General features: G+C 40.6%; 1 protein-coding gene across 1 annotated transcript in view; it reads right to left on the bottom strand.

Moving 5' to 3' along the window:
• LOC137383823 (zinc finger protein 76-like) overlaps positions 1–23,472 on the bottom strand; it is an 87,338-nt gene extending 63,866 nt beyond the window's left edge. Inside the window, exon 1 of the mRNA XM_068057093.1 lies at positions 23,371–23,472. The gene's annotated coding sequence lies outside the window, so the exon portion shown is untranslated. The remainder of the gene's footprint in view (positions 1–23,370) is intronic.
• Between the last annotated feature and the right edge of the window lie 754 nt (positions 23,473–24,226).

Genomic DNA, 24,226 nt, shown 5'->3' with positions numbered 1-24,226 from the left:
AGAACTATAGACAAGTCAGCTTAATATTGGTGGTAGGAAAAATAATGGAATTCCTAGTATAGGAGAAAACAGAAAAGCATCTAGAAAGTAAAAATATAACAATGAATAATCAACATGGAATTCAAAGTCTTGCTCGATCAACCTCATTGAATTATTTGATGAGGTAACAGAGTAGACAAGGGCAATGCAGTAAATGTACTATACCTAGATTCTCAAAAGACCTTCGATAAGGAACCACATAACAGACTAATGAATAAGGTCAGAGCATGTGGAGCAAGGGAACAAACAGCAGAATGGAAAGACAGAAAGCACAAGTTCGGGTAAAGGATAGCTATTCAGAGTGACAGAAGGTGGGAACACTGTTGTTCACAATTTGTATTAACGATTTAGACTTTGGAATCAAAAGCACAACTTCTAAATTTGTGGATGACACCAAATTGGGAGGGATAGTCAACACTGAGGAGGACTGCAACAAATTACAAGAAAACATTAATTTAAATAGGAGCAAAGGGATCTGGCAGTACAAATACACAATTCAATAAAAGTGGCAATGCAAGTTAACAAGGCCACAAGAAATGCACATAAACCACTGTGGTTCATTTCTAGAGGATTAGAATTGAAAAACAGGGAAGTTATGTTAAACTTGTATAGAACCTTGGTTAGACCACACGGAGTACTGTCAACAGTTCTGGCCCCCATATTATAAGAAGGATATACAGACACTGGTAAAGATGCAAAAAAGATATACAAGAATAATACCAGAACTGAGAGGTTTCTTATGTTCTTATAAACATCAAGGGATATGGGGATAGTGTAGGAAAATGGTGTTGAAGTAAAAATCAGCCATGATTTCACTGAATGGCAGAGCAGGCTCAAAGGACTGACCCTTATGCTCTTATAACAACTATCAGGCTGGGTGAGGAGAGATGATGTTTCCACTTATGGGGAGTCCAAAACTAGGTGGTATAACAATAAGATGGTCACTAATAAATCCAATAAGGAATTCAGAAGAAACCTCTTTACTCGGAGAGTAGCTAAATGTAGAATTTGCATAGATACTTTAAGGGAAGCTAGAAAAGCACACGAGGGAGAAAGGAATAGAAAGATATGTAAATAGAGTTAGATGAAGTAGGGTGGGAGGTGGCTCATGTGGAGCATAAACTGACTGCAAGAGACCAGCTGGGCTAAATGGCTGCTTTCTGTGCTGTAAATTCAATGTAATTCCCAGCATTATGCCATAAATCCAGCTTCTCTTTACTGAAGTTTCAAGTGCACCAGGTTAAAAAAAAGCTGCCTGCCTTCTCAGGTGAAGCACGTACATGTTGCGACAGGAATAGTTTTCAAAACTTATTTCTGACTTACATAGGCCAAGTTTTCCTCATCTGCAGTGACAGACATTACAGCTCAAATATTGCACCAAAAATACAGCTTTACATTTTGAGAGATGTTTTAACTTCAGTATATTAAAATGTGCCTATTTAAATATGAATACATGAATAAAACTGAACGATATGGATAATCACTCATATTTTACAGGCATGTTAAAATTGACAGCCCAATGTGGATAAGTGATAGAAATCAAACTTTCTGAACAAGCTGGTCACTTCCCCCAAAAACCCATTTCCAATCATTTTTCCTATCTGCAAATTTCAATAAAATGAATTGGAGGGATTCCCTTCCCCCATAACATTTTAACTTTCATATAGGTGCAAGCTATGCGCAAAGAAATAAAAACTAAATTTAAATCCAAATAAATTAACAAAGTTAGTTGGCTCCAGAACAAAACTGTATGCAGCACCAACTTCCAGAATAAACTTCCATAACATCTCATTATTTGTTACAGAACAATACTTTATTATTGTATTCGTGTAATTTAAAAGGTATGTATAAAATGTATTTTCAGACAATCCGGTTCTGAAGCAGGGAGAAGACAAGAGTTTGAATCACTGCCTCAGCTGACACTCACACTAAGGCATCCGTCAGATGGTGATTTATAGATCACGGCTGAATCGACCAGGAAACCACTGAGCATAAATAAGCAGTAAACAACAGAAAGAGAAATTCCCAGAGATTCCAATATTAGATTGCATCTTCATATTCCCTACCAACAAGCCACAGAACATCACTGGTGGAAAACAATGAGATTTCTGATTACTCATTTGTTTTTGTAAACCAAACCACAGTATTCAGGAATACCACAAAAGGGATTTTCTTCTCAATTAATTATTTCCAATAATTTTGAAAATATGAAGTCATAGGCATATAATAAATGCCTTTCAAATTCTATAAGCCACCGGTACTCAAAAAACAATCATCTGCCTACGCACCAAATAGGGGCAACATTAGGCTTAATGTTCCACCCACTGACTTTGAATGCTCATTTTCTTATAGACGCATATAAAATGTTATAGCAGAGGAACAGGTTATTTCATCCATCAGGTCTGCGCTGGTATTTTTTTCTCCACACGAGTCATCTTATCTAATCCCACTCCCATGCTCACAGCCCATACCCTTTAACATTTACTCTTTTCCAGCAACTACCCCTAATTCCCTGTTAAAAGAATCTATGGTCTCTGCTTCAACAGCTTGCAACAGAGTTCCACATTCTAATCAACCTCTGTATAAAAGATACTTTTAAAAATAGCTTGGAAAATTAAGCGAATAATGTTAAACAAACTAAATTAACTACCTGAAGCTTGCACCACAAATGTAATCAACAGTACTGCAGTAAAGACCGGCTTGCCTGTGACTTGAGATGGTGACCATTCAATCTGTTATTAAATTGTTCTGTGCAATTGATGCAACTTCAGTTGTAACTGGGAAGTGGCAGAATTTTATTGGGATAAAGTGCTTCCTAATACCTATTCCTGTTCCCAAGGACAAATGAGATTTTTCAAATTACTTCTGTGCCTACAGCATGGTATTCTGTTGGGAGTCACACAAACATGTTTGTCACACTGAACATTGTTAAAAAGCAATACTGTTGAATACTGATCAATGCACATTGCATGGTTTTGAATGAATTTTGAAATAAGATGTTGGCCTCCTAGAAATAGGGTTTTATTTAAAAAGAAACATTGAATATTCAAATAGAATATTTCAGAAGTTCAGAGGCCAGAGAATCAATAGGTGGCTTTAAATACCTTTTGTCCATTTGGGAGAACACCAATCCTTACTATAAGCAAAAGTGGATGAATTGCTGTACAATAGTAAAATTCAGCAACAATTTTCCAATAGCATTGTATCTGAACATTCAGAAAGAAGCTTTACTGAAAAAATTACAAAGTTTAAACCCTTTCAACTGAATGGGTGTTGTAAAGATCAGAATGACTATGGAACAATATTGTTTACAATGACAATGCACCCAGTAAATTTATTTGAAAATACAGTAATGCTACAGTGAACCAGTGGTTGAAAAACATATTTTTCCCTACTGCTAATTTTTGGTAGCTGTGCTCCAATGCTACAATGGTATTTACACAAAGCATCTCAGCTGTAACAGACTTCTGTGCTGAAACACTGGCTGCCACGCTCCTGTTAAACTCAATCATTGAAATAATATATTTAAGCTTCCATATTTTGGATAGTCAAATGAGAAAATTATCAAACTTTTTCTATTGCATATAAAAACAAAAAACAATTGGTCTGTTAATTTCTGCCTCGATAATGTAAAAAATGCAACAACAAAGGTATTGGATAGGGGTTGTGTGAAAAGCAGAGCTGAAACAATACAAAAGCAAATTCCACAAATGCTGGAAATCTGAGATAAAAACAGAAAATGCTGGAAATATTCAGCAGGTTTAGCAGCATCTGTGGAGAGAGAAGCAAAGCTAGTGTTTCAGGTCTGTGACCTTTCGTCAGAACTTCCAGCATTTTCTGTTTTTATTGCAGATTTCTAGCATCCACAGTACTTTGCATTTGTAAATCAAACCCAAAGTTGGAAACTAACACGTTGTGGGTGAGGGATGGAAGTGGCGTGTGGAAGAGCTGATCATCTACTTACCAGACCTGCAGCTAACATGAACAAGTTAAGATGGAAGGGGGTTTGGTCTAGCTAGTCCATATTAGTTTTCAAACTTGGCTCAGATGCCCTCCTTGGTTCAGTGATAGCATTCTTTCCTCTGAGCAATAAGCTCATCGGTTCAAGTCCCACTCCAGGAACTTGAGCACAAAATCTAGGCAGACACTTTAATGCAGTACTGAAGGTGTGCTGTATTGATGGAGGTGCTATCTTTCAGTTGAAAATTAAACCCAGGCCCCTTCTGCTCTCTGTTAGATGTAGAAGATCTCATGACACTATCTGTGTAGCATTCAATTTGTTTAACAAAGCACTCCATTCTCACACAGAGAGCTCTATTTAGCAACTGAATGTGTTTTAATGTTTTTAAATTTCAGCAATTCTTATGAAATAATTTTTTAAACCTGGAAGATTCATCTTTTTGCCAATGCAATGATTGTTCTCACTTAAAATTGCAAACAATGCAAAACAACTTCCATCTACCTGAATACAAATTAACCAGTGATCATTCTGAACACAGTATACCGTTATGAATGAGACGTTGATTACATTTTGCACAATTTATATACAATCAACAATTTCAATTACATACCTTTTGTTAAATGTTTGGCAATTTTTTGGCTCTTATTTAGAAAATGTTATATGCAGCATATAAATTGTCTTGAACTGGCATCATTTGATTACAATATTATATCAAAAATAATGAATGGTTCTCTACAACCCAAATAAAATAGTCTTTTAACACTTTGTAATGAAAATAGGCACAACAGTAAGTGCTTGTAGCCAAAAGATCAGAAATTAGTGTTTTATTCTATGGCTTTGATTCTTCGCCCCTTTGCAACTTTTGTATTTTAGAATATAAAATGACAACTCCGTATTCCACATCAACAGTTTTGAAACACAATCAATCACTGGAAAATGTTCAGCAGTTGAAGGGCTGCTCCATAGACACATCCAAGCAATTCATTCACACCAGAACAAACTGTGTGGAACTCACTAGAAAGTTCCATTACAGTTCAACATGTCTCACAAAAAAAACTGCTGAGTAACAGACTGTTCGGACAGTCCGTATTGTTTATTAATTCCATATGCCTGCTCTGTTCCCGTATCTCTTTAATCACTTATCTAACCTATTATAAAATGTTGACAAGGCCTCGGGTTCAATCACCATCTCCGGTAGTGCATTCGAGCCTCACAATCCTCTGTGTAATGAAATTTCTCCTGCTCTCTGTCCTGACTCTAAACATTTAACTTCATATTTATGTGCCCTCATTCCAGATCCCTCAATCACTGGAAACCGCCTGTTTCTACTTACCCTGCCTTATCCCTTCATATCTATAACACCCCTGTCAAAGCACCTTTAATATCCCCTGTTATAATGAAAATAGACCCAATTGTTCAAGTATTTCTTTGTATTTTCTCATATCAGCAGCATCAGAGTGAATCTGCATCTTTTCTATTGCCTCAACATCATTCTTAGGGTTGGATTTTGTTCCCAGCCCGACGTCGGGTTCCGTGGTGGGGGGGGGGAAAAACGGAAAATCGGAGCAGCAGCGGCCACCACAGAACCCAACTCTGCACTTTCTGTACAGGGAAGGGGGTGAAGGGGTCAATTCTGCACTTTCTGTACAGGGAATGGGGGTAGAAAGGGGGTCAGCTCTGCCCTTCGTTGAACTATCTGCAGAGCTGGCAGCCTTTTAAAAATGGCGCTAGCACCTGCTTCTGCATCCGTGATGCCATGAACGCCATTGCCAATGCCACCCCCGTCATGTGATTGGGGTGGGGGGCAGCTACCATGAAAATGTAAAGTGGCCACCCGCTGCAGAATTGTAACGGCGCGGGTCCCATGTGGGGCAGCCGCCATTTTCCATGCCCGCCACTGAGAGCAGTGGCGGGACCACAAAATCCAGCCCTTATACTGTCCAGCCCAAAATAGTACAGAATATTTTCTGTTTTGATTTCAGAATTCCAGCATCAGCAGTATTTTCCTTTTCCACTGTTTTAACTGGATAAATGTTAATTACTACCAATCAACTTCTCAAACACTGAAAATTAACTATTACAAGCATGGAGTCTCATTCCTTCATGCAGTAATTATTGGAGATTTTAAAAATGTAAAAGTTTAAACTTTTTCTCTCAATCCAATCTATCCTGCCCTCTCTTTATTTCTTTCTGATTTGATATTGAATTCACCCTCCCTAATTTACATTTCCTTCTCAGTCCTTGCACTGTTAATTTCAGAAGCCTTCGCTCTGATTGCTTATGATGATACACAATTGCTTGCCTTCTCACTCAAGCCCCAAATGCCCTGTTTCCCCTATTATCAGCTCGCACTTGCAGCAACTCGACACACAATGTTTTTTGAAAAACCTAAACGTTCAGGGCAAGTCTAACTCACAGCAGACGTGGTTAGATGTCCTGCAGCAGAAAATTCTGGTCCATTATCTTCCTCATTTTGCTCTCAACCATCTGAAACAGTGGATCATCTGAAATTATCTGAAACACTGGACCTTTTTGCTTTGGACTAGAATTACAATGATCAGGAGCAATTCTTCAGTCAGCAGTATACTAATTAAGTGTAAAACAGATCTGTATTATTACTAGAGGGTTTTTTTATTGTTGATGGTATAATGTCCCAGTAGGGAAATGATTATATCTATGCAAAAAAGTAGGAAGTAGGTATGAAGAAAATATATAAATTAAAATGTGCAAATATTTAGATTTGTGAACACTTGTGGCTATTATTTTAACAGTTTGTTTTCATGCAACATTTTTCTATCAACTCTATTTCCATTGCTTATGTGCATTTCCTGATTCCAGCATAAGACCCAACACATCCAAGAAAACAGTTACTGAATCCTAATTACTGAATATTTGTCTCTTCCTCTCTTTTCTCAATTGTTTTTACCTCTCCACGTCCACCAAATCATCTTTGTTCCTTCTCTCCTGTTTCAGTTTCTTCCATTCCCATTCTGTTGTCCCTTTTCATACATATCAGTATTTTTCCCATTCATCCCTTACATCCTTCATTTTTCGACTGAACATTTTCTCTCTTTCATTCAGTTATATTTGGGGTCTTTCAGGCCAGGAACTATTACAGGGAAATGTGCCATGATTTGTTTTTTTTCCAAATGTAGTTGCGTTCATACTAGACTTTTGTAACCAGAATGGCACTGAACTCAACAAAATATTCTGCATCAAAATGGTACAGTAACTGCCTTGGAACACACAGAATTAGAATATTTGCATAATGTAGCAGTTCCACTTCTGTGCCTAGGAGAACTGACTACAACTGCAAACTAATGGATTTTGACATAAATAAATGTAAAGCAATACAAATTGTGTGCACATGATGAAGGCTCATCCATTAGAAGAGCTCTAGATATGATTGTTACGAATTTTCCATCAACATGAAGCTGTTAACAAAACTAATCAGATACTAAGATGCATCTCAAGTCAAGATGAAAAAAGTTACTCAAATTTATATAGATCAGCACTGAGTTGACCTTTAGAACATTGTGTGAAGATTGGACCACCTGCCTTCCACATGATATTGATTGCTAGAGTTGACATGGAAAAGCAATATGATTTTGGAACTGACTACTCTTAAGGATGCATTCATACTGCATTTATAATGGTAGTATTGGTGCAGAGCAGCTTCACTCTGCATTGATGCTGCAGTTGTAGCGTAAAAGCAATCGGATTCCAGTATCAGGACTAAACTTGACCAGAACAAAGTGAAGAGGGATGTCCTGGAGGAAGGTATCTCACTCTGCTTCACTCTAGAGTAAGTTTGGGCCACGACACCTCATTTAACTTACAGAAGTTCAAAACCACTTCGCATCAACCCTGAACTTGTAAGAGGTGCCCTACCTGTGGAACCAGAACCATATGCCTCCAGCCCAGCTAATCTGACCCTTGAAGCCCCACTTGAACTTACATGTTTTATTTACTAGCTGACCCTGTTTGAATTGTGTGGACCTGGAGGTTCTAAAGGGCAATTTTTAACGGATAGATCCTAAAACAGAATCCAATGACCTATTAGAATCAGCAATTTGGTATATATGTAAATGAATGCAAACATGGACCTAAACTTTACAAGTGACCCCTGAGGCTCCATGATGTACACCCATACAACTATGAAGATAAATGATTGGTGGCCGCTGTTCGAAGTTATGAGAGTCTTAGAGGTTATTTTTGTTGGACCCGTAGAGGGAAACCGCCCAGAAATAAATTAAAGGCAACATTAACTCCATCAAAGTCATTGCCGAACCATCCTTGTACAGCTATCTCATTTGAGAATACAACTGTTTTGCTTTCCTGTCTTGAAAGGAGTGGAAAGCTACAGGACCAGAACATCCAGGGTCTGCCATTAACTGACATTAAATATTTAATCAATCAGTTGCAGCACAAATGAAAATGAGCAATTAGTTGCCTTGTCACTGAACCTGTTAATATTGGAACATTACTGTACTCGGTCAACCTGACCCTGAGCTATAAATGGCAATTGGCATTATGATGGTAACAAAATTATTAAAAATGTATTTTGAATTAAATACTTGGAATGAAGAGTGAGTGGAGACAGCCAGATTCAAAATGACATTGCCAAAAGTCTAGAAGCACATAGTGTGGGGTACAAAGTGTGGAAAAAGAAAAATGAATGAAAAATATTAAACAGAAATATTTTTATTCTCCTCATCCTCCATTAGTCATATTCAAATAGAAAACTTGCTTTTCCTACAATGTGCCAGAACAGTGTGTTAACAACTTAGCAAATTACAATCATGCTTGCAAAGTACAATACACAATAGCAGTACAACATTATATTTCAATGGAAAATCTTTCAGAGAAAGGAAAGCTACAAAATTGACAGCATAGAAAATACAGATAACTGGAACAACACTGTCAAGGTTGAGATTATTATTAAATTGCTTAAATTTTGATTCTTGCTTGTGATCCAAACTCTTCTGAATGTTATAGCCTTGTAACATATTTACCATTTATTCTCCACATACTTTATGGTAAGGAACGCAATACCTAAGTAAAACACATGGTATTCCTTTTCGGTAAAGCTGTTCCACCTGTTAAGACTACACATTTTAGTTGCTTGTTAAAAGTCCTGTTGGTGGCAAGCACCCAGAAGCAAAACTCAGCAACCACTACAGTGGCTGCTAAGGGTAAAAACCAACAATGGTAACATGATACAAACTTGAACGGGAAACCTCAACAATGGCAAACCAGAGTTCTACATCTTGGCAAGAACACAAGCTATGCCGAATGATGATTTTTTTATTCCATCTGCTGGAAACCTGAATTAAATTTTTAAAAAGGTGACTGCTAGCAGCTACAATGGCCACCAAAATTTGCATCAAAATCCCCTACATTCCAATGCATCGAGAGGGAGTTGAATTGTCTGGCCAGTCCCCTTCAGAACAATGACTTGAGAAGATTGGAGTTAATCACCTGGTCAGTCCCCATTAACAAGACATTTAAAGGCAATCTTGGGACATTAAACTGGTGGAGACGAACCACTCAAAAGTAATCACTTGAACAATGGGACCGTGATTGAGAGATGGGAATTCCTAGACGAGCTAATTAAGCTGCAAGAGGAAATACACACTGAGCCATCATGTGACAGGCCCATATCTATGTGTTTTAAAACTGGGCATTTTTCTCTCTGTAGCAGACAAGCAACTGGACACTGATCAGAAGAGACCCAGGTTGGGTCCCTCTCTCTCCTCTGTTCACCTGGCAAGTTTCATACCTGCCTGCTGGTCATAACCACCTAAGTCTATCACTGCGACAGACAGAGACCCCATGAAGGAGCTCATCCACATCGTCATTTCCAGGAGGATCACCGAACATGCTGGCCACATCTACTAGCCGGAAGCATCAGGACCACTGAGTTCAGCTGGAAGATAACCAAGCCACCACCCTCCACAGACTGTGTACCCTCTGTATTGCTCCGGACTCTAATCCAACCAATCCATCCTTCCCCACTCTGTAACCTATTTGTCTGTGTGTGAAAGTTGCAGCGTAATTTATTATTTTACTTAGATCAGTTTAAGTACAGTAAAGCTAATCTCTTTCTTTGTTAAACTTAAGAAAACCTGTCCAATTGGTTCTTTTATGATCATAGCACGTAAATAGTTAAACACTCACTGAACTGGCAAGCACATTTACTTTAAAAAAGAAATAAACCATGTTACAGTCAAACAAGGAGAGGGACAAGAGGGGAGCCCTTCGACCCCTCCTCACCTGATCACAAAAATGTATTTCTTTCAAATCATTGTCAGCGCACCATTACAAAAAGTAAACAAATGGCAAATAAGTTATTGGCCTTTATCTCAAGAGGGTTGGAATATAAAAGAGGAGAAACCTTTGCTTAGCTGTACAGAGCACTGGCCAGACTCGATGTGAAGTATTGCATTTAGTGGCCACAGCACCTCAGGAAGGATATATTGGTATTAGAGGCGGTACAGCGCACTTACCAAACTGATATCAGGGTCTAAAGGGTTAAATACGAGGTCAGATTGCATAAACTTGGGTTATATTTCCTTGAGTTTAGAAAGTTGATGGGGTGATCTGACGGAGATGTTTAAATGATAAAATCGATTCTATACACAAGAACACAAGAAATAGGAGCAAGAGTAAACCATATGCCCTGTCGAGCCTGCTCCATCATTCAACACGATCATGGCTGATCTTGGGCTTCAAATCCACTTTCCCATATCCCTTGATTCCGTAAGACCAAAAATCTATCCATCCCAGCCTTAAATGTATTCAATGATGAGGCATCCACTACACTCTGGGGTAGAGAATTCCATAGATTCACAAACCTTTGAGTGTAGTAATTCTCCTCATCTCAGTCCTAAATGACCGACCCCTTATCCTGAGACTGTGTCCCCGTGTTTCAGATTCCCTGACCAGTGGAAACAATCTCTCAGCGTCTACCCTATCAAGCCGTTTCAGAATCTTCTTTGTTTCAATAAGTTCGCCTCTCATTCTTCTAAATGCCTAAGAATATAGGTCCAATTTACTCAGCCTCTCATCACAGGACAACCCCCTCGCCCCAGGGACCAATCTAGTGAACCTTCGCTGGACCGCCTCCAATGCAAGTATATCCTTCCTAAGATATGGAGACCAAAACTACACACAGTATTCTAGATGTGGTCTCACCAAAGCCCTGTACGATTGTAGCCAGACTTCTTTATTCCTGTACTTCAATCCCCTTGCAAGAAAGGTCAACATGCCATTTGCATAGATACAGAGAAGCAATTTTCTCAATGGGGAACCCAGAACAAGGTGGCACAATCTTAAAATTAGAGCAAGGAGTAAAATCAGAAAGCAGTTTTTCACACTAAGGGCAGTAGCAATGTGGAATTGTGTCTCCAAAAATACTATGGATGCTAGGCCACTTCAAATTTCCAAGACAAAGATCAACAGATTTTTTGCTAGGTAAAGCCATCAAGGGATATGGATCAACAGCAGGTAAATTTTTAAAAAATTGTTCTTGGTTTGTGAGCATCGCTGGCAAGGCCAGCTGGACTAGTCTGTGGGACAGCTCCCCCAATTTTGGCACAAGTCCCCAGATGTTAGTGGGGAGGACTTTGCAGAGGCAACTGGGCAGCATGTGCCTTTGTCATTTACAGTGTTTAGGTCGATGCTGGACTATACGTAGCTTTTATTCTTCTTTGACTTTTCTGTAGTGGTTTGATACAACTGAGTGGGTTTGCTAGGCCATTTCAGAGGGCAGTTGGGAGTCAATCACATTGCTGTGTGTCTGGAGTCACATGTAGGCCAGAGCAGGCTAGGAGGGTAGATTTCCGCCCCGAAGGCCATTAATGAACCAGATGGGTTTTTATAACAATCTGGTAGTTTTATTATTAATGAAACTAGCATTTTATTCCAGATTTATTAATTAATTGAATTTAAATTCCCCCAATTGCCCTGGTGGGATTTGAACTCATCTCTAGAACATTAGTCCAGTAACATTGCCACTATGCTACCGTCCATGGTAAACAGAGTTGAGGAACAAATCAGCCATGATCGAATTAAATATCAGCCTCAAGAAGCTGAAAGGCCTATGTTTCATAATGTAATGGCTTTAGTGACTATAAAAATTACATAAAAGTTCACTTTTCTTCATCTTCTTAAACCCATCTCTCCGTCTTCTCCACCCACACCTCAAACAATAACTGCAAGGAGCTAATGGTCTAGATCTCAGTGACAAGTCTATCTGCTGGGCTACTTCTGTCACATTCCTCCTTTCCACTAGCCACTGGGTCAAACTTCCTCTAAAGCTCCCCCGCCCTAGCCCGAACTCACATCTTTCTCTAGTTTTTCTCCTACCTCCCCTCATGCCCACTCCAAGCTCATCTTCTCCGTGAGACTCACCTCCAGCTCCCTCGACCCGATTCCTAATAAACCACTGACCACCCAACCTCCACTCCTCGTCCTCACATTAACCAATATTGTTAATGGTTCTCTCTCTTCAGGCTTGCCCTGTTCTCCTTTAAATCTGCCATCAACACCCTTCTCCTCAAAAAAAAACCTTTGACCCCACCATCCAAGCAAACTATCGCACCATCTAAAACCTCCCTTTTCTCTCCAAAGTCCTTGAACGTGTTGTCACTTCCCAAATCTGTGCCCATCATTCCCAGAACTCCATGTATGAATCTCTCCAATCAGGTTTCCTCCTTTGCCACAGTAACGAAACAGCTATCAAAATCACAAATGACAACCTACGTGACTATGACAAAGGTCTTTCCCGACCTGCCTACAGCCTCTGAAATGGTTGACCACACCATCCTCCACCTATACCTCTTCTCTGTTGTCCAGCTGGGTGGGACTGCTCTCACCTGGTTCCATTCTTATCTATCTAATCATAGCTAACCACTTAAATGGCTTCCCTTCCTGTTCCTATACCATTACCTCTGGTGCCCCCCCAAGGATCTATCCTTGGCCCCCTCCTATTTCTCATCTGCATGCTGCCCCTCAGCGACATCATCCAACTCACCACCAACTCTCTCAACTCCTCCACTGTTGCTAAATTATTAGACTGCTTATCCGACATCCAGTACTGGATGAGCAGAAATTTCCTTCAATTAAATATTGGGAACACAGAAGCCATTCTTTTCAGTCCCCACTTCGAACTTCATTCCCTAGCTGCCGACACCATCCCTCTCCCTGGCATCAGTCTGAAACTAAACCAACTGTATACAACTTAGGGGTCATATTTGACCGCGAGATGAACTTCTGACCACATATTAATGCCATCACTAAGATCGTCTATTTCCACCTCGTTAACATCGCCTGTCTCAGCTCATCTACTGCTGAAACCCTCATTCCGGCCTTTGTCACCTCTCAACTTGCCTATTCCAATGCACTCCTGGCTGGTCTCCCACATTTTACCTTCTGTAATCTTGGTCATCCAAAATTCTGCTGCTTGTGCCTTAACTCACATGAAGTCCCGTACAGTTATCACTCTTGTGCTCACTGACCTACATTGACTTCCAGTCAAGCAACATCTTATTTTTAAAATTCTCACCCTTGTTTTCAAATCCTTTCATGGTGTCACCCCTCCCTACCTCTAATCTCCTCCAGCTTCATAACTACCAGAGATATCCGCACTCATCTAATTCCGGCCTCTCAAGCATCCCCAATTTTAATCGCTCCACCATTGGTGGCTGCGCCTTCAGTTGCCTAGGTCCTAAGCTCCAGAATTCCCTCCCCACACCTCTCCGCCCCTCTAAGTGGCTTTCCTCCTTTAAGACACTCCTTAAAACCCATCACTTTGAACAAGCTTTTGGTCATCTGACCTAATATAGCCATATTTTGTTTTAAAATGATCCTGTGAAGTGCCTTGAGACGTTTTATTATGTTAAACGTGTGGCTGGCAACACTGTTTGATGCTGATGCTGATTCTGAAAGATTTCATATGTCTAATGAGAAGAAAATGATTCTGGAACTGTTAGAGAATGTGAAAGGGTTGTTTTCTCAAGCTGTGCAATCACTGGATGAACAAGATATCAAAGAGGTTATGAACATAAGACAATGATGCTCCCATTGTTCACACACTCACAGATGGTGAAATTGTGGAAATGGTTTTATGTCCAGAGGAGAAAGATAAAAACAGTGAAGATGACCATGATGACATTGGTGATCAAGTAGAGAAAGTGTCCACAGACAAATGTAGAAATATATGTGAAGATTTATTAATGCTCTAGAGAAATGTAGCTTCATAATGGAGCATGAGATAATGCAGATTTACAAGAGTCAAGAAACAAATAATCAAAGAGAAGCCCAAGTTCATGAAGCAAATGAAATGAACCGACCTCTTTAACAAGGCATCCCAGCAGAGTGCTATTGACTTGACTTCAACTTTGAATGCAATTTCCACGCTGGAAAATCCTATTGCTGGCTATTATCAACCCCAGACATCCCAGCAGAGCCCTATCCCTCAAACTCTACTTTGTAGAACAGGGCCCTCTAGAGGGGAGACTGAAGAACAACTAGTTGGTCAAGCCAGTTCATCAGTGAACCTGTGGTCACTTTTGCGATCGCTGAACTTACCGTTAAGAGTGTTATTTAAATTGTCACACTCATGGAAGGGACAGTAATGAAAAATAAAATGAACTGGAGAAATTATGAAGTCAACTGTTTGAAACTGAGCTACAAGAAAATGGACACATATAGGCTACAGACTAGATGGAGGATAGGTCAGGTGACCCCCCCCTCCTGTACTGTCAATAAACAAGCCTGTCTACAACTCAGTAACTACAACTGAATTAGCTTAGGGGAAAATACATTAAACTGGATACAAGCCCATTTCATATTAATGACTCCTACCTACAAGAATGGGTCTAACAAAGGTTCTGTAGACAGACTGACTCCACAGGGCAGTTCTCAAGGGCAATTAGGGATGGGCAATAAATGCTGGCCTGGCCAGCAACGCCCACATCCCATGAATGAATTTTTAAAAAAACAGCCCAAATCAAGATGTGAAGTAGCACCATTGTAACAGAATGGTTCTCATTCAAACACCAACAGATATCAATACTTTCCATATTCTGGACCACTGTATGGTCACACCAGGGGAGAGGGCCCTTTGACACCTTACAGAGACTCAAATGTGATGAGTTTTTAACCTTAAAAGGCAGCCCTCTAGAGAGAAAGGGGAAATCAAACAAAGACCACAGAAAACCATTCCAGCCAGAGACTGCGAGATACGGTCCAGCTAAGCAGAAGAACCCTGCTGAATAAAAACTTGAACAACCACTGCAGCAGAGAAACTGCAAGGTGACTTTGAGATTCTCCATCTCTGAAGGTAAGCCAGGATTCACACCACCAACCTTGGGCTGAGTTTTAACCACAGAAGACTACAACACTTCAGCAACTCTAAGACAAGGAACATTTAGGCCTGCAACACTGTTATAAATTTTCTTCTCAAAAGAAACTCAAGATTTTTTTCACAACAGACTCTGGTACAGTAATTTGGACTTTAATTGCATCCTACCCTTTTCTCTCTATGTATTCTTGTGTATGCATGTGTGTGAGAATGCATTTGTGGGTGAGGTTGCGACCATTTCAGGAACTGTTTAAAAAGTTACCTTTCTTTTTTCAATCTATGACAAAACCTGTCGTTTGTCTGTTTATTAGTCCCTGAGTGTTTTAGGGCCAAACGCACCATTTTTAACAAAACACTATCTGTGATCAGCTGGCAGGTGAAAATTGGAAGCCAGCCCACCACTTATCACCTGTCCGTAATAAAATTTTCAAACCACCTGCATATGGTGCTTTTCTATACAGCTGCAAGATACTGAATAAAAATCCTGAACCATTGAAATTCCTTGGGTCAAGGATACTTCCTTTTGCATCAATTCATTCATCAATACATTATTTATTCTTTTTCATACTTTATTTCATGTACAGGTATCTCATTCTTTGAATTTGGCCTAGAGTAAGCAACTGATTTTATTGTCCAAAATTCAGGAAAATCCAGAATCTGGCACGATTTCAGTTCCGAAGGTGCTGGATTTTGGACATCGAACCTGTATATGTCTTTTTTGTATAGTTAAAAGCATATTTTGTAGTTCGTATGCAAACCTACAGTTGTGTGTTATTGCTTTGTAACAGCTCAGCACTTACCACTGGCTTGGATATTAAAGCCTGGGACTGATTCATGATTTGCAAGCCTCTTGACTTCTCTGCTATAGTGTTAAAGATTCTTCTTTGATGCTGTATCCAAGTGAAATGCTTATAAGCTGGTTTACTGTACACTTGGCATGGTAAACGATTCCAACAATTTTTTGCAAGGTCCCAGCTTTTTACCAGCCTTTGCTTTCCTGAAGGAAAATACAGGACTTTGTTTTTTTAAATGGCAGCAACAGATTTATTTTAGCAATCATGTGCACCGACTGAAGAAAATCACAATGTTTTAACAATAAAAACTAAATTTTCTGGGAAAGGATTAGTCTGTTACAACACTTAGTGCAGGGCCATTTTGGTGCACGCAGTTTGGTGCAGAAAGTGAATCTGGCAGAGTCTACTTTTCCATGAAGAATTTATAGTCTAAAATTATATGTAGAGAAAAATGACAAGAATGTTAGATGAATAGATCAAGCAAAAATGCTGAATTTTCAATTTCCCTCTGATCTTTGCTTATATGGATAGCGTGACTTTGTCTGACGGAAAACTCTATGATAAAGTATTAAGTACTGTCTACCCAACCCATCCATTGCATACTTTAGTTTGAAACCTTCCTATTTACTCACTTGGACAGTGACAAGTGTCTTTCTTCTCTCTTCCACCATTTACTTACTACCTCCCACTATTTTGTTCTCCATCCTTCCCTACTTGATACGGCAAACAGCCAGCTCCCAAGCATGTGACAATGTAATTCTGTAAATAGCCACTTAAAGGTGCACCCCCACTACTTTCTCATGCTTTTCCTCTGAAGCCAGTTTCTTGTCTCCACTCGACAGGCCATTCAAGATCAAAACTCTGTCATGTGGAAAAGTTGCATTTCAAACATGTGCTTCCATGGCTTTGTGATATTAACATATGGTTCTGTACTGACTGCTCCACTGTTGGTTTCGCAGATTTTAGTGTAACCTTGCATGAGATATCCCAAAGACAATCAGCAGCAGCCATTCACTACCGCGAAGAAATTACCAGCTATTCTAGTATTGATGTTATCTACTTAACAGCAATACACACAGCCTCAGAGTTTACTCATTGATGGCACATTTATTAAAATTTTCTAGGCATTTATTTTTGTTCATGATATTTTAGCAGTTGATTGACATCTTACACCACATTTTAGCTTCCAACTCCAGACCAGCTCCTCATTCAATGCACAACCTTGGTGCCTTGTTTAGCCCTGTGATGAGCTTCAAAGCCCACATGCTGTCCAGTGCCAAGACTGGCTCATACAGTCATTACAGCACATGAGGAGTTCGTTTGGCCCATCAAGTCCAAGCCTTGTTCCAACTTGCCTATTTTCAGCTCTGGTGCCACTGAAACCATTATGCATATCCTCACAACCAGCAACTTTTATTTCTCTACGCTCCTATTTGGTCAATCAAACTCCACCCTATTCCAACTCCAACACACACAAAAATCCATTGCCCTCCCCCACCATCCTATACTAACATCTACTCAGCTATTACCACGTCCTCATCAACCTCCACTGATTCTCAGTCCCAGTCTACCGATTACAAAATCATTTACACCTACCTCCCTCTATGGCCTTGCTACACCATGCTTCTGCAATCTCCTCCAGTTTGACTCACTATCTTAAACTCTCTTCCCTCATGACTTTGGTCTATTATGCAGTACCTCACCATGCCCCTGCATTCTGACATCTTCTTCCTAAACTCTTCTATATCTCTCCCCAATTCTAGAAGTTTCATCATAACCTACCTCTGCAGCCACACCTTCATTCACCTCCCATAGCTGCTCTCCAATTTCAATCCCCACTTGTAAAGCACTATTAACATAATGTACCTTTTCTTTGCATTGAATGTTTCATTTCTATTTCTTATTACTAGAAACAGTGGATGTGGAAGGGGTTATCACAGATCATACAAGGTTAAGATTAATATATCTGTCTTTCCACTCTATAAAACCATAGAGAAATGACGGCACGGAAGGAGGCCATTCAGCCCATTAGCCAAAGAAACTAGCCGCCCAATCTAATCCCATCTTCCAGCACTTGGTCCATAGCCTTGCAAGTTACAGCACTTCAGCTGCATGTCTAGATACTTTTTAAAAGAATTGAGGGTTTCTGCCTCCACCACCCTTCCTGGCACTGAATTCCAAACACTCACCACCCTCTGGGTGAAAAAGTTTTTCCTCAAATCCCCTCTAATCCTTCTATCAATCACCTTAATTCTATGTCCCCTGGTAATTGACCTCTCCGCTAAAGGAGACAGGTTCTTTCTGTCTACTCTATCTAGGCCCCTCATAACTTTGTATACCTCAATTAACACACCCCTCAGCCTCCTCTGTTCTAAGGAAAACAACCCTAGCCTATCCAATCTTTCTTCATAGCTGCAACTTTCAAGCCCTGGCAAAATTCTTGTAAATCTTCTCTGTACTCTCTCCAGAGCAATTATGTCCTTCCTGCAATGCGGTGACCAGAACTGTACGCAAATCTCCAGCTGCGGCCTAATCAGCATTTCATACAGTTCCATCATTACATCCCTACTTTTGTATTCTATACCTCAGCCAATAAAGGAAAGCATTCCATATGCCTTCTTCACCAATCTATCTACCTGTCCTGCCACCTTCAGGGACCTGTGGACATGCACTCCAAGGCCTCTCACTTCTTCTACCCCTCTCAATATCCTCCCATTTATTGTGTATTCCCTCACCCTCCCCAAATACATTACCTCACACTTTTCTGGATTGAATTCCATTTGCTACTTTTCCACCACTCCACCAAACCATTGATATCTAATTGGAATAGTGTAGGTCAGATGGTCGGCGCAACATCGAGGGCCGAAGGGCCTGTACTGCGCTGTAATGTTCTAATGTTATTCTGGAGTCTACAGCTATCCTCTTCACTATCGACTACACAGTCAATTTTTGTGTCATCAGCAAATTTCCCAATCATGTGTCCCACATTTTAGTCCAAATCATGAACATATACTGGAAACAGCAAGGGTCCCAACACAGCCCTGTGGAACGCCACTGGAAACCGCATTCCACTTGCAGAAACATCCTTCGATTACTACTCTTTGTTTTCTATCACTGAGCTGATTTTGGATCCAACCTGCCACATTTCCCTGTATTCCATGGGCTTTCATTTTACTGTCTAATCTGCCATGTGGGACCATGTCAAATGCATTACGAAAATCCATGTAGACCACATCCACTGCACTACCCTCATCAATCCTCCTTGTTACTTCCTCAAAAAACTCAATCAAGTTAGTAAGGCATGACCTTCCCTTAACAAATCCAAGCTGACTATCCCTGTGCCTAAGTGGCAGTTTATCCTGTCACTCAGATAAGATTCTAATAATTTACCCACCACCGAGGTCAGACTGATCAGCCTATAATTTTGTGGCCTATACCTCGCACTGTTTTTAAACAATGTTTGTAGACCTCCAATCTTCTGGTACCTTGTCTGTATCCAGTGAGGATTTGTAGATGATCCTCAGCGCATCCGCCATTTCCTCCCTGGCTTCCTTTAACAACCTGGGACACAATCCATCCAGCCCTGGTGATTTATCCACTTTCAAGGATGTCAGACCCTCTAGTACTTCCTCTCTCATTATGCTTATCGTATCTAATATTTCACAGTCCTCTTTAACTACAATGTCTGCATCAACCTTCTCCTCTGTGAAGACAGAGACAAAAACTCATTAAGAACCCTGCCCACATCTTCTGCATCCACGCATAAGTTCCCTTGTACATCTCTGATAGGCCCTACCCTTTCCTTCGTTATCCTCTTGCTCTTAATTTACTGATAAAACATCTTCAGGTTTTCCTTGATTTTACCTGCCAATAATTTTTCATATCCTCTCTTGGCTTTTCTGATTTTCTTTTTTACTTCATCCCTACACTTTCTATACTCCTCTAGGCTTTCTAAAGCATTAAGTTTTTTGTGACCGTCATAAGCTTTCTTTTTCTGCTTTAACTTGCTCTGTACGCTTACAGATAACCAGGGAGCTCTAGATTTGGCAGTACTACGCTTTATCTTTGTGGGGATATGCCTACACTGTGCCTGTAGTATCACACTTTTGAATGCCTCCCACTGGTTTGCCACCGATTTTCCTTCAAGTAGCTGTATCCAGTCCACTTTCGCCAGGTCACCTCTCATTTTTGTAAAATTTGCCTTCCCCCAATTTAGAACTTTTACTCCTGTTTTATCTTTGTCCTTTTCCCCGATTATGCTAAAACTAACTGTTATGGTCACCAGCTCCAAAATGGTCACCCACTGTTACTTCATCCACTTGCCCAGCTTCATTACCGAAGACTAAATCTAGAATTGTGCCCCCTCTTGTTGGGCTTATGTGCTGGCTAAAAAAGTTCTCTTGAATGCAGTTCAAGAATGTTGTGCCCACTGTGCCCTTCACACGGTTTGTATCCCAGTTGAGGGTAGTTGAAATCTCCAACTATTATTACCCTATAGTTTTTGCACTCAGAAATTTGCCTACATATTTTTTCTTCTATCTCCCTCTCACTATTTGGGGGTTTATAGTACACTCCTAGCAGTGTGGCTGCCTCTTTTTTATTTCTGAGCTCCACCCATATGGCCTCATTTTATGATTAATTTAGCATATCATCCCTCCTCAAAGCTGTTATTGATACCTTAACTAATAATGCCACCCCCCTCCTTTTTTTAATCCCCCTCTCCATCCCACCTGAAAACTCTATTTCCAGGGATGTTGAGCTGCCATCCTTGCCCCTCTTTAAGCCAAGTTTCCATTATAGCAATGACATTGCTTTGCCATGTGTCTGTCTGTGCCCTCAGCTCATCAGCTTTATTTACTATACTCTAAAATCTCATCCAAGCTTTCAGTCACACCTCCTTATCTTCCCGTCACACCTATTTATAAAATGCTCCAGGACATTTCTTTACATTAAAGGAAATACATAAATGCAAGTAGCTGTTGGTCACAATGCAGACTTTCAAGATCAAATCAGAAAGATCTGCATCTTTTTATTTTCCTCTCAATGTTACTCAAAAAGGAAAACGAAGTACAGCATATATTAAAAAAGTGCGAAACAGCAATAGTTTATTTTGAGTACTGTAATGAGAATAATGCAACCGGTCTGTGCTAATCTGTACATATTGGTCTTTGGTGAACCAGAGAAAATATTTAGTATTAAAAAAACTGATAAATCCCATGGTTTGTTCTGACAAGCTAGAATACGCACAAATTGTACTTTTTCTAATGTAAATATAAATGTAAGTAGTTTTGTATATTTCCCAAATTTGGAAAAAACCCATAAGATCCTAATCTGATAGTGTTTTGAAATCGGATTGAATCCTTCCCTTCCCCCAGTCAACAGATTCTGATATAATTGGTCTCAAGTTGCTTTTTTGATATTTAAAGCTTTTGCAGCAGTTATTTGTACTTGCAGTTTGTGTACTTACAATTTTTACCTATATCCCGAGTTTCTATCAATTGGAGAAACAAAGCTCAGGCGTAACAACTAAAGGCCGGCTCGGATCTGCAAATGAAACTCAACCCAAGCCCGACAGAACCACATCCGACCTCGACCCGGCTAGGGTCCTTCCATTTTTCCCTGCATCCGACCTGACCCGACCATCAGTTAACCGACCTTCCGTTTTTCACTTTGTTGCATATCTGCTAAAGCTTAAAATAACTGTAACAAAACCACCTTTCCAAGTCCAACAAGTACATTAACATGGCAGCCACTTACCTGAGGTGATGATAGACTGCATCCGACCTAACCCGAGCCTGAATGCCGGACCCGCAAGTGTGACCCAAACCCGACACATGTTGTCAGGCCCGGTCGGGTTCGGATCGGGTAGCCGGGCGATAGTAACAACTACCTTGCCAAGTCTCATTCATTGGGACTGACAATCAATTTGGTTCAGAAATATGACATTTACTGTTTACTATTTACTGTTAAAACAAAATGTTTCATTTTAAAATATTTGTAACCTATATTATTTAATTAGAAATAATATTCTTTAATAATTCCCAAATGTTAGATCACTGGATAACTAGCAGCAACAGAACACGTTAAACTGTGCTGTCAGAACCACAGAACAAAATTTGATTGTAAATGCTTGTATAAAAATTTACTTATGAAGTTCAGATCAATAAAGATCTATTGCAGAAATGTTTAGGCATTGCAACTTTATTGCAAATAAAACTTGACAATATTGACACAGGTACTTTCACTTGACTTTTTTTCCCCCAAGGACACCTCTTTTCAAATGCTAGCCTCTTACAACAGGCCAAGAAACTTTTATTAACTAAATCTGAGTAAAATACTAAAAGATTAAAGAAGAGGAAAAATTGAAAAAATATAAATGTCTGATGGAACAAAATAAGCACATTTTGCAATATCCCATTCCAGATTCATACAGTGGATCAGCACCATGAAAACAACAACTTATTTTACTGGCTTTAAACACCCACGTCAACAGATGATTCATGAACAAGTGTGCATTTTGAATGTTAAAGAGGTCGGAACCCAAATCTCACAACCATCAAATCACTTAGGCTGAAAAAGGTGATATATTTTTGATGATACATAATAACTTCTATTCAAAGGCTCGTTTCCACAGGTATCAGATGCTGGAGGGATAAAAGAGAAGAACACCGAAAAGTACACAGGCAGACACATCAACATCTGAAGCAAGGAAACGGTTAAAGTTTGGAGACCACCCCCTCGCCCCTCCCCTTAAATCAGGTGCAGGCTGCACCCTCCAAATATTAACGCTGCCCCCAGCTCTGCACAGCTGCTGTGCATTGCCAGCACTCTCTAGTTATATTTCAGCCCCTTAACCCGCCCCCCCTATGGCTCAGCGCAGTTCCAGCATATTGTGGTTAATATATTCCCTGGCCCATGCCTCCAGCCCCAGTGACGCACTTTACTTGCTGGTTGGGGGATGGGGTGGGGGGCATTTAGGAAGGTTTCATCCATTAGCGCAGGAGCACGGGGCGGGACCGGCAGACTAAAAGCCTGCGGTAGGCCGGGAGCAGCCCGCTGTTTGGATTAGGAGGCGAGAGGAAGGGAAGAGCCGCCCCATGCCGCCTGTGGCCGAGCTGCTTGGCCGCACCTCCCCCCCCGCCTCTCAGTGCGACTCCTCTACGGGCCGGCAGCTGCTGCAACGCAGACTGGGAAAAATTTTTACTAACCTTTTTTTCCAACAATTCCTCCGTGCGACCGCCATGCACCAGGGCAGGAAACGCTGTGGCGGGAATCGCCGCCCCCGAACAGGCATCGGCGAATGCTGCCCGCGCTGCGGCAATACTAGAGAACATGGGTATTCAGAGTCCGGGGCTCTGCCCCTCCCGCCACCATCACCACTGAACATGCATGAAGCGACCGTTGAAAGCGCGGCGCTCTTCGCATAGCGAGGCAATATTCAGGGTCCGGGGCCCCCCACATTGTCGCTTCGCCCCTAAACCAGCATTTCGGAAATGCCACAGGCGCTGCGCCGATGCAGGAGATTGGACATATTCAGGGTCCCAGGTACCCAAAGCGCCACAAATCCCGAATGTTGACATTCTCCGCCCCTGAACGTGTATATATAAATCGACACCTAGACGGTGGGGATTTTTTTCACCTGATAATCAGAGGCCGGGGTAGAGTTCATTCTCCCCGAAGGAGAATTAAAAAGTTGAATGAAATGCGCGATTGGGTAGGGACAATGGTACACTTGTAGAGTGATCTGTAGTTAAGAACACAATAGGGCCCAATGAAATGGGTAGTCAGTATTGATAAAATGCCTCAGCAGCTGGATCCTCGACTGGACTGCTATTTGTCAAGTACTAAATGGCCACAGAGACTATGTGGGAAATGGCTGGAATTTCACTGCTTTGCTGATGACAGTTAACTGTTAACATCAAGCATAATCACTCCACAGGAAAAAAAGGAACTTGCATTTCTATAGCATCTTCACAACCTCAGTTCGTTCCCAAAGTGCATTACAGCCAATGAAGTCCTTTAGAGGTGAAGTCACTGTTGTAGGACTTAAGTGCAGGGATGGTT

This window comes from Heterodontus francisci, chromosome 25 (assembly GCF_036365525.1).
Source record: "Heterodontus francisci isolate sHetFra1 chromosome 25, sHetFra1.hap1, whole genome shotgun sequence".
Taxonomy (NCBI): Eukaryota; Metazoa; Chordata; class Chondrichthyes; order Heterodontiformes; family Heterodontidae; genus Heterodontus; species Heterodontus francisci.
The sequence above is the reverse complement of the archived record's forward strand: the minus strand, read 5'-3'. Positions and strand labels throughout refer to the sequence as shown.